General features: G+C 46.2%; 1 long non-coding RNA gene across 1 annotated transcript in view; it reads left to right on the top strand.

Annotated features, from left to right (window-relative positions):
• The window catches only part of LOC121006142, a 978,004-nt gene that overhangs the window by 721,023 nt on the left and 244,213 nt on the right, over window positions 1–12,768 (top strand). The window lies entirely within an intron of this gene.

The raw sequence follows: 12,768 nt of genomic DNA, 5'->3' as shown, positions 1-12,768 counted from the left end.
GCTATATGGGGAAGTGTGGGGGAAATTACTATATGGAACATTGTGGGGGAAATTATTATATGGGGCAGTGTGGGGGAAATTACTATATGGGGCAGTGTGGGGGAAATTACTATATGGGGCAGAGTGGGGGAAATTACTATATGGGGCAGAGTGGGGGAAATTACTATATCGGGGTAAAGTGGGGAAAATTACTATATCGGGGTAGAGTGGGGGAAATTACTATATTGAGCAGTGTGGGGAAATTACTATATGGAACATTGTGGGGGAAATTATTATATGGGGCAGTGTGGGGGAAATTACTATATGGGGGCAGTGTGGGGGAAATTACTATATGGGGCAGTGGGGGGGAAATTACTATATGGGGCAGTGTGGGGGAAATTACTATATGGAGCAGTGTGGGGGAAATTACTATATGGAGCAGTGTGGGGGAAATTACTATATGGAGCAGTGTGGGGGAAATTACTATATAGGAGCAGTGTGGGGAAAATTACTATATAGGAGCAGTGTGGGGGAAATTACTATATGGGGCAGTGTGGGGGGAAATACTTTATGGGGCAGTGTGGGGGGAAATAAATATATGGAGCAGTGTGAGGAAAATTACTGTATGGGGACAGTGTCGGGGGAAATTACTATATGGAGACTTGTGAGGAAAATTACTGTATGGGGCAGTGTGGGGAAAATTACTGTATGGGGCAGTGTGGGGGAAATTACTATATGGGGCAGTGTGGGGAAAATTACTATATTGAGCAGTGTGGGGAAATTACTATATTGAGCAGTGTGGGGAAATTACTATATGGGGCAGTGTGGGAAAACTAATATATGGGGCAGTGTGGGGGAAATTACTATATGGGGGCAGTGTGGGGGAAATTTCTATATGGGGCAGAGTGGGGGAAATTTCTATATGGGGAAGAGTGGGGGAAATTTCTATATGGGGCAGAGTGGGGGAAATTTCTATATGGGGCAGAGTGGGGGAAATTATTATATCTGGGGCAGAGTGGGGGAAATTATTATATCGGGGTCAGAGTGGGGGAAATTGCTAAATCAGGAGCAAAGTGGGGGAAATTGCTATATCGGGCAGTGTGGGGGATATTGCTATATGGGGCAGTGTGGGGGAAATTACTATATGGAACATTGTGGGGGAAAATTTTATATGGGGCAGTGTGAGGGAAATTACTATATGGGGCAGTGTGGGGAAAATCACTATATATATGGGGGCAGAGGGGGGGAAATACTATATGGGGCAGTGTGGGGGGAAATACTATATGGGCAGTGTGGGGGAAAAATACTATATGGGGCAGTGTGGGGGGAAATTTCTATATGGAGCAGTGTGGGGGAAATTACTATATGCGGGCAGTGTGAGGGAAATTACTGTATGGGGACAGTGTGGCAGAAATTACTATATAGGAGCAGTGTTGGGAAAATACTATATGGGGGCAGTGTGGGGGAAATTACTATATGGGGCAGAGTGGGGAAAATTACTATATGGGGCAGAGTGGGGGAAATTTTTATATCGAGGCAGAGTGGGGGAAATTATTATATCGGGGGCAGAGTGGGGGAAATTACTATATTGGGCAGTGTGGGGGATATTGCTATATGGGGCAGTGTGGGGGAAATTACTATATGGAACATTGTGGGGGAAATTACTATATGGAACATTGTGGGGGAAATTATTATATGGGGCAGTGTGGGGGAAATTACTATATGGGGCAGTGTGGGGGAAATTACTATATGGGGCAGTGTGGGGGAAATTACTACATAGAGGCAATGTGAGGGAAATTACTATATGGGGACAGTGTGGGGGAAATTACTATATGGGGCAGTGTGGGGGAAATTACTATATGGGGCAGTGTGGGGGAAATTACTATATAGGAGGAGTGTGGGGAAAATTACTATATAGGAGCAGTGTGGGGAAAATTACTATATGGGGGCAGTGTGGAGGGAAATACTATATGGGGGCCGTGTGGGGGAAATTACTATATGGAGCAGTGTGGGGGAAATTACTACATAGAGGCAGTGTGAGGGAAATTACTGTATGGGGACAGTGTGGGGGAAATTACTATATAGGAGCAGTGTGGGGGAAATTACTATATAGGAGCAGTGTGGGGAAAATTACTATATGGGGCAGTGTGGGGAAAATACTATATGGGGCAGTGTGGGGGAAAATACTATATGGGGCAGTGTGGGGGAAATTACTATATGGAGCAGTGTGGGGGAAATTACTATATAGGAGCAGTGTGGGGAAAATTACTATATAGGAGCAGTGTGGGGGAAATTACTATATGGGGCAGTGTGGGGGGAAATACTTTATGGGGCAGTGTGAGGAAAATTACTGTATGGGGACAGTGTGGGGGGAAATTACTATATGGAGCCTTGTGAGGAAAATTACTGTATGGGGCAGTGTGGGGAAAATTACTGTATGGGGCAGTGTGGGGAAAATTACTATATTGAGCAGTGTGGGGAAATTACTATATTGAGCAGTGTGGGGAAATTACTATATGGGGCAGTGTGGGAAAACTAATATATGGGGGCAGTGTGGGGGAAATTACTATATGGGGGCAGTGTGGGGGAAATTTCTATATGGGGCAGAGTGGGGGAAATTTCTATATGGGGCAGAGTGGGGGAAATTATTATATCTGGGGCAGAGTGGGGGAAATTATTATATCTGGGGCAGAGTGGGGGAAATTATTATATCGGGGGCAGAGTGGGGGAAATTGCTATATCAGGAGCAGAGTGGGGGAAATTGCTATATCGGGCAGTGTGGGGGATATTGCTATATGGGGCAGTGTGGGGGAAATTACTATATGGAACATTGTGGGGGAAAATTTTATATGGGCAGTGTGAGGGAAATTACTATATGGGGCAGTGTGGGGAAAATTACTATATATATGGGGGCAGAGGGGGGGAAATACTATATGGGGCAGTGTGGGGGGAAATACTATATGGGCAGTGTGGGGGAAAAATACTATATGGGGCAGTGTGGGGGTAAATTTCTATATGGAGCAGTGTGGGGGAAATTACTATATGCGGGCAGTGTGAGGGAAATTACTGTATGGGGACAGTGTGGCAGAAATTACTATATAGGAGCAGTGTGGGGAAAATACTATATGGGGGCAGTGTGGGGGGAAATTACTACATGGAGCAGTGTGAGGAAAATTACTGTATAGGGCAGTGTGGGGGAAATTACTATATGGGGGCAGTGTGGGGGAAATTACTATATGGGGCAGAGTGGGGAAAATTACTATATGGGGCAGAGTGGGGGAAATTTTTATATCGAGGCAGAGTGGGGGAAATTATTATATCGGGGGCAGAGTGGGGGAAATTACTATATTGGGCAGTGTGGGGGATATTGCTATATGGGGCAGTGTGGGGGAAATTACTATATGGAACATTGTGGGGGAAATTACTATATGGAACATTGTGGGGGAAATTATTATATGGGGCAGTGTGGGGGAAATTACTATATGGGGCAGTGTGGGGGAAATTATTATATGGGGCAGTGTGGGGGAAATTACTACATAGAGGCAATGTGAGGGAAATTACTGTATGGGGACAGTGTGGGGGAAATTACTATATGGGGCAGTGTGGGGGAAATTACTATATGGGCCAGTGTGGGGGAAATTACTATATAGGAGGAGTGTGGGGATAATTACTATATAGGAGCAGTGTGGAAAAAATACTATATGGGGGCAGCGTGGGGGGAAATACTATATGGGGCAGTGTGGGGGAAAATTACTATATGGAGCAGTGTGGGGGAAATTACTACATAGAGGCAATGTGAGGGAAATTACTGTATGGGGACAGTGTGGGGGAAATTACTATATGGGGCAGTGTGGGGGAAATTACTATATGGGCCAGTGTGGGGGAAATTACTATATAGGAGGAGTGTGGGGAAAATTACTATATAGGAGCAGTGTGGGGAAAATTACTATATGGGGGCAGTGTGGGGGGAAATACTATATGGGGGCCATGTGGGGGGAAATTACTATATGGAGCAGTGTGGGGGAAATTACTACATAGAGGCAGTGTGAGGGAAATTACTGTATGGGGACAGTGTGGGGGAAATTACTATATAGGAGCAGTGTGGGGGAAATTACTATATGGGGCAGAGTGGGGAAAATACTATATGGGGCAGTGTGGGGGGGAAATACTATATGGGGGCAGTGTGGGGGAAATTACTATATGGAGGCAGTGTGAGGGAAATTACTGTATGGGGACAGTGTGGGGGAAATTACTATATAGGAGCAGTCTGGGGAAAATACTATATGGGGGCAGTGTGGGGGGAAATTACTATATGGAGCAGTGTGAGGAAAATTACTGTATGGGGGCAGTGTGGGGGGAAATTACAGTATGGGGCAGTGTGGGGGAAATTACTATATGGGGCAGTGTGGGGGAAATTACTATATGGGGGCAGTGTGGGGGAAATTACTATATGGGGGCAGTGTGGGGGAAATTACTATATGGGGCAGTGTGGGGGGAATTACTATATGGGGCAGAGTGGGGGAAATTATTATTTCGGAGGCAGAGTGGGGGAAATTATTATATCGGGGGCAGAGTAGGGGAAAATTACTATATTGGGCAGTGTAGGGGATATTGCTATATGGGGCAGTGTGGGGGAAATAACTATATGGAACATTGTGGGGGAAATTCATATATGGGGCAGTGTGAGGGAAATTACTATATGGGGCAGTGTGGGAGAAATTATTATATCGGGGGCAGAGTGGGGGGAATTACTATATCGGGGGCAGAGTGGTGGAAATTACTATATTGGGCAGTGTGGGGGAAATTTCTATATGGGGCAGTGTGGGGGAAATTACTATATTGAACATAGTGGGGGAAATTTTTATATGGGGCAGTGTGGCGGAAATTACTATATGGGGGAAATTACTATATCGGGGGCAGTGTGGGGGAATTTCTATATGGGGCAGTGTGGGGGGAAAATTACTATATGGGGGCAGTGTGGGGGGAATTTCTATATTGGGCAGTGTGGGGGAAATTACTATATGGGGCAGTGTGGGGGGAAATTACTATATGGAGCAGTGTGGGGGAAATTACTATATAGGAGCAGTGTGGGGAAAATTACTATATAGGAGCAGTGTGGGGAAAATTACTATATGGGGGCAGTGTGGGGAAAATACTATATGGGGGCAGTGTGGGGGGGAAATACTATATGGGGGCAGTGTGGGGGGAAATTACTATATGGAGCAGTGTGGGGGAAATTACTATATGGAGCAGTGTGGGGGGAAATTACTATATGGAGCAGTGTGGGGGGAAATTACTATATAGGAGCAGTGTGGGGAAAATTACTATATAGGAGCAGTGTGGGGAAAATTACTATATGGGGGCAGTGTGGGGAAAATACTATATGGGGGCAGTGTGGGGGGGAAATACTATATGGGGGCAGTGTGGGGGGAAATTACTATATGGAGCAGTGTGGGGGGAAATTACTATATGGAGCAGTGTGGGGGAAATTACTATATAGGAGCAGTGTGGGGAAAATTACTATATAGGAGCAGTGTGGGGAAAATTACTATATGGGGGCAGTGTGGGGAAAATACTATATGGGGGCAGTGTGGGGGGGAAATACTATATGGGGGCAGTGTGGGGGGAAATACTATATGGGGGCAGTGTGGGGGGAAATTACTATATGGAGCAGTGTGGGGGAAATTACTATATGGAGCAGTGTGGGGGGAAATTACTATATGGAGCAGTGTGGGGGGAAATTACTATATGGAGCAGTGTGGGGGGAAATTACTTTATGGAGCAGTGTGGGGGAAATTCTATATGGGGCAGTGTGGGGGGAAATTACTATATGGAGCAGTGTGAGGAAAATTACTGTATGGGGCAGTGTGGGGGAAATTACTATATGGGGCACTGTGGGGGAAATTACTATATGGGGCAGTGTGGGGAAATTACTATATGGGGCAGTCTGGGGGAAATTACTATATGGAGGCAGTGTGGGGGAAATTATTATATGGAGGCAGTGTGAGGGAAATTACTGTATGGGGACAGTGTGGGGGAAATTACTATATAGGAGCAGTCTGGGGAAAATACTATATGGGGGCAGTGTGGGGGGAAATTACTATATGGAGCAGTGTGAGGAAAATTACTGTATGGGGGCAGTGTGGGGGGAAATTACTGTATGGGGCAGTGTGGGGGAAATTACTATATGGGGGCAGTGTGGGGAAATTACTATATGGGGGCAGTGTGGGGGAAATTACTATATGGGGCAGTGTGGGGGAAATTACTATATGGGGGCAGTGTGGGGGAAATTACTATATGGGGCAGAGTGGGGGAAATTACTATATGGGGCAGAGTGGGGGAAATTATTATTTCGGAGGCAGAGTGGGGGAAATTATTATTTTGGAGGCAGAGTGGGGGAAATTATTATATCGGGGGCAGAGTGGGGGAAATTACTATATGGGGGGCAGAGTGGGGGAAATTACTATATGGGGGCCAGTGTGGGGGAAATTACTATATGGGGGCCAGTGTGGGGGAAATTACTATATGGGGGCCAGTGTGGGGGGAAATTACTATATGGGGCAGTGTGGGGGAAATTACTATATGGGGGCCAGTGTGGGGGAAATTACTATATGGGGGCCAGTGTGGGGGAAATTACTATATGGGGCAGTGTGGGGGAAATTACTATATGGGGCAGTGTGGGGGAAATTACTATATGGAACATTGTGGGGGAAATTTTTATATGGGGCGGTGTGGGGGAAATTACTATATGGGGGAAATTGCTATATCGGGGGCAGTGTGGGGGAAATTACTATATGGGGCAGTGTGGGGGGAATTACTATATGGGGGAAGTGTGGGGGGAATTACTATATGGGGCAGTGTGGGGGAAATTACTATATGGGGCAGTGTGGGGGGAAAAAACTATATGGAGCAGTGTGGGGGAAATTACTATATAGGAGCAGTGTGGGGAAAATTACTATATAGGAGCAGTGTGGGGAAAATTACTATATGGGGCAGTGTGGGGAAAATACTATATGGGGGCAGTGTGGGGGGGAAATACTATATGGGGGTAGTGTGGGGGGGAAATACTATATGGGGCAGTGTGGGGGGAAATTACTATATGGAGCAGTGTGGGGGAAATTCTATATGGGGCAGTGTGGGGGGGAATTACTATATGGAGCAGTGTGAGGAAAATTACTGTATGGGGCAGTGTGGGGGGAAATTACTATATGGGGCAGTGTGGGGGAAATTACTATATGCGGCAGTGTGGGAAAATTACTATATGGGGCAGTGTGGGGGAAATTACTATATGGGGGCAGTGTGGGGGAAATTACTATATCGGGGGCAGAGTGGGGGAAATTACTATATCGGGGGTAGAGTGGTGAAAATTACTATATTGGGCAGTGTGGGGGATATTGCTATATGGGGCAGTATGGAGGAAATTACTATATGGAACATTGTGGGGGAAATTATTATATGGGGCAGTGTGGGGGAAATTACTATATGGGGCAGTGTGGGGGAAATTACTATATGGGGCAGTGTGGGGGAAATTACTATATGGGGGAAATTACTATATCGGGGGCAGTGTGGGGGAAATTACTATATGGGGCAGTGTGGGGGAAATTACTATATCGGGGCAGAGTGGGGGAAATTACTATATCGGGGGTAGAGTGGTGAAAATTACTATATTGAGCAGTGTGGAAGAAATTGCTATATGGGGCAGTGTGGGGGAAATTACTATATGGGGGAAATTACTATATCGGGGGCAGTGTGGGGGAAATTACTATATGGGGCAGTGTGGGGGGAATTACTATATGGGGGCAGTGTGGGGGAAATTACTATATGGGGCAGTGTGGGGTAAATTACTATATGGGGGCAGTGTGGGGGGAAATTACTATATGGGGGCAGAGTGGGGAAAATACTATATGGGGGCAGTGTGGGGGAGAAATACTATATGAGGGCAGTGTGGGGGAGAAATACTATATGGGGGCAGTGTGGGGGAGAAATACTATATGGGGGCAGTGTAGGGGGAAATTACTATATGGAGCAGTGTGGGGGAAATTACTATATGTGGATAGTGTGAGGGAAATTACTGTATGGGGACAGTGTGGGGGAAATTACTATATAGGAGCAGTGTGGGGAAAATACTATATGGGCAGTGTGGGGGGAAATTACTATATGGAGCAGTGTGAGGAAAATTACTGTATGGGGCAGGTTGGGGGAAATAACTATATGGGGCAGTGTGGGGGAAATTAGAATATGGGGCAGTGTGGGGGAAATTACTATATGGGGCAGAGTGGGGGAAATTACTATATGGGGGCAGTGTGTGGGAAATTACTATATTGGGCAGTGTGGGGGAAATTACTATATGGAACATTGTGGGGGAAATTTTTATATGGGGGCAGTGTGAGGGAAATTACTGTATGGGGACAGTGTGGGGGAAATTACTATATAGGAGCAGTCTGGGGAAAATACTATATGGGGGCAGTGTGGGGGGAAATTACTATATGGAGCAGTGTGAGGAAAATTACTGTATGGGGGCAGTGTGGGGGGAAATTACTGTATGGGGCAGTGTGGGGGAAATTACTATATGGGGGCAGTGTGGGGAAATTACTATATGGGGGCAGTGTGGGGGAAATTACTATATGGGGCAGTGTGGGGGAAATTACTATATGGGGGCAGTGTGGGGGAAATTACTATATGGGGCAGAGTGGGGGAAATTACTATATGGGGCAGAGTGGGGGAAATTATTATTTCGGAGGCAGAGTGGGGGAAATTATTATTTTGGAGGCAGAGTGGGGGAAATTATTATATCGGGGGCAGAGTGGGGGAAATTACTATATGGGGGGCAGAGTGGGGGAAATTACTATATGGGGGCCAGTGTGGGGGAAATTACTATATGGGGGCCAGTGTGGGGGAAATTACTATATGGGGGCCAGTGTGGGGGGAAATTACTATATGGGGCAGTGTGGGGGAAATTACTATATGGGGGCCAGTGTGGGGGAAATTACTATATGGGGGCCAGTGTGGGGGAAATTACTATATGGGGCAGTGTGGGGGAAATTACTATATGGGGCAGTGTGGGGGAAATTACTATATGGAACATTGTGGGGGAAATTTTTATATGGGGCGGTGTGGGGGAAATTACTATATGGGGGAAATTGCTATATCGGGGGCAGTGTGGGGGAAATTACTATATGGGGCAGTGTGGGGGGAATTACTATATGGGGGAAGTGTGGGGGGAATTACTATATGGGGCAGTGTGGGGGAAATTACTATATGGGGCAGTGTGGGGGGAAAAAACTATATGGAGCAGTGTGGGGGAAATTACTATATAGGAGCAGTGTGGGGAAAATTACTATATAGGAGCAGTGTGGGGAAAATTACTATATGGGGCAGTGTGGGGAAAATACTATATGGGGGCAGTGTGGGGGGGAAATACTATATGGGGGTAGTGTGGGGGGGAAATACTATATGGGGCAGTGTGGGGGGAAATTACTATATGGAGCAGTGTGGGGGAAATTCTATATGGGGCAGTGTGGGGGGGAATTACTATATGGAGCAGTGTGAGGAAAATTACTGTATGGGGCAGTGTGGGGGGAAATTACTATATGGGGCAGTGTGGGGGAAATTACTATATGCGGCAGTGTGGGAAAATTACTATATGGGGCAGTGTGGGGGAAATTACTATATGGGGGCAGTGTGGGGGAAATTACTATATCGGGGGCAGAGTGGGGGAAATTACTATATCGGGGGTAGAGTGGTGAAAATTACTATATTGGGCAGTGTGGGGGATATTGCTATATGGGGCAGTATGGAGGAAATTACTATATGGAACATTGTGGGGGAAATTATTATATGGGGCAGTGTGGGGGAAATTACTATATGGGGCAGTGTGGGGGAAATTACTATATGGGGCAGTGTGGGGGAAATTACTATATGGGGGAAATTACTATATCGGGGGCAGTGTGGGGGAAATTACTATATGGGGCAGTGTGGGGGAAATTACTATATCGGGGCAGAGTGGGGGAAATTACTATATCGGGGGTAGAGTGGTGAAAATTACTATATTGAGCAGTGTGGAAGAAATTGCTATATGGGGCAGTGTGGGGGAAATTACTATATGGGGGAAATTACTATATCGGGGGCAGTGTGGGGGAAATTACTATATGGGGCAGTGTGGGGGGAATTACTATATGGGGGCAGTGTGGGGGAAATTACTATATGGGGCAGTGTGGGGTAAATTACTATATGGGGGCAGTGTGGGGGGAAATTACTATATGGGGGCAGAGTGGGGAAAATACTATATGGGGGCAGTGTGGGGGAGAAATACTATATGAGGGCAGTGTGGGGGAGAAATACTATATGGGGGCAGTGTGGGGGAGAAATACTATATGGGGGCAGTGTAGGGGGAAATTACTATATGGAGCAGTGTGGGGGAAATTACTATATGTGGATAGTGTGAGGGAAATTACTGTATGGGGACAGTGTGGGGGAAATTACTATATAGGAGCAGTGTGGGGAAAATACTATATGGGCAGTGTGGGGGGAAATTACTATATGGAGCAGTGTGAGGAAAATTACTGTATGGGGCAGGTTGGGGGAAATAACTATATGGGGCAGTGTGGGGGAAATTAGAATATGGGGCAGTGTGGGGGAAATTACTATATGGGGCAGAGTGGGGGAAATTACTATATGGGGGCAGTGTGTGGGAAATTACTATATTGGGCAGTGTGGGGGATATTGCTATACGGGGCAGTGTGGGGGAAATTACTGTATGGGGCAGTGTGGGGGAAATTACAATATGGGGCAGTGTGGGGGGAAATTACTATATGGGGCAGTGTGGGGGAAATTACTATATCGGGGGCAGTGTGGGGGAAATTACTATATGGGGCAGTGTGGGGGAGTTTCTATTAGGGGACATTATTTTTGGGGACACTATACAGGCATTATTACCTGGAGCACAATATAGGATGCTATTATTACTGGGGGCCCTGTAGGGGACATTGTAATTGCTGTAGACACTATAGGGACCTTTGGGGTAATTTATCAAACTGGTGTAAAGTAGAAATGGCTTAGTAGCCCACAGCAACAGATTCCACCTTTCATTTTTCACAGCTCCTTTGGAAAATGAAAGGTGGAGTCTGATTGGTTGCTATGGGCACCTAAGCCAACTCTACTTTACACCAGTTTGATAAATGGCCCCAATTATGAGAAATCTATCGTGTCTGTATAACAAACTCTGTAGAGACAAGATGCGGCTGAAATAATTTGTCATGGCGGTCTGGGTCAAACGGAGAAGAAGAGGAGAAGAGGTGGGGGTCCGACTCCTGGCTCCCCCACCAATCAGCTGTTTGAGGAGACCGCGATGTCCCAGTGAGCGCCACAGCCTCTTTGCTCCTTACCAAGCACAGCGCTGTCCATTTGATAGCACTGTGCTTGGTATTGCAGCTCAGCCCCAATCACTCAGATGGGACTGAGCTACACCTAGACCATGTAATCGATGAATGTGATGTCATATGGCCTAGGAAGAGACTGTGGCCCTTACGAAGCACCGCAGCCTCTTCATATAGAAGGGGGTTTGAATTGGGTAGACAGCCCCAGGCCAATCATGCACTTAATCCGCCCCTGTTTGCGGGCTGTATTTCCTCTTCTGTGTGGTCTGAGGTCTGTATTTATTTCAGGGTGTGGGTGTTTATTTAGGGGTGCATTCAGGAGTTATTTGTGGGTCTAGATTTATTTTGGGGCTTGTACTTATTTTGGAGTCTTTTTATTCTGGGGTATGGCCGGGGGTCTTTATTCATTTCAGCATGTCATGAACGATGTATACACTACATGTATTATCCACTACAGCGGATTAGAAGTGTTTGGGGCAAGGGATATATAAATGGTGGCATATGTTAAAAACATTTTGGGCAATGCTTATCACACCTCTTTTCGTAAACTCAGAACCTGATGTCATCACTCTAAACTGTCTGTCTGTATAGCAGGGTCGCTGCCAGTGGGGAAACTATAATTTATAGGGCCCCATCACAATATAAGATGCCCCCCACCACCACCTAGTGTAAGAAAATTAAAACAACAGCATAAGTAGCAATAATAAAAATATGTATAATAGCACCTTATATTAGAAAACCCAAAATATAGCAAATTATTGTTATTCCCCATGCAGCATTCCACGCCATAGTAGCAGTAAACTGCAAACTGCAAAAGAAAGAGTTAAAAATGTGTTTGCTTAAGGGCCCATTCACATGATCGTAAGGGCTCCGTGCCTGTGTTGCGGACTGCAAGCCATGCTGCGGATGCAGACCCATTGACTAGAATAGGTGCGCGATCCACAAAATATGGCAAAAAATAGGACATGTCCTATCTTTTGCGGAGCAGAGGTATGGATTGGAAGCCCAGGCATTCAGGTCTGTGCTTCCCCACCACAAAAAATAGGACGTGTCCTATCTTTTGCTGTATCTTGAGGATTGCGGACCCATTTAAGTCAGTGGGTCTGGACCGCAATATGGGATTCATGCAGCTGGTGCCCATGTAGTTCGGACTTCTATTTGTGGTCCGCAACACGGACACGGCGACCATACGGTTGTGTGAATGCGCCCTTAATATGTACATTGCTTGTACTTGCACGAGGAGGATATTCTGAAAAACCCTCAGACTATCCACAATTCTACTGAACCTACAGCATACTCGATCTATGGTGCTGTAAGTTCACATCAGAAATACAAAAGAATAAAGCAGATGTCATCAGATTATCCTTCACCTAGCCTTTCTGCTGACTGCGGCAAAAACTGAAACGGCGACCCC

Source organism: Bufo bufo, chromosome 6 (assembly GCF_905171765.1).
Source record: "Bufo bufo chromosome 6, aBufBuf1.1, whole genome shotgun sequence".
Taxonomy (NCBI): domain Eukaryota; kingdom Metazoa; phylum Chordata; class Amphibia; order Anura; family Bufonidae; genus Bufo; species Bufo bufo.
Note: the sequence above shows the minus strand (reverse complement) of the source record. Positions and strands in the feature narration are given on the sequence as shown.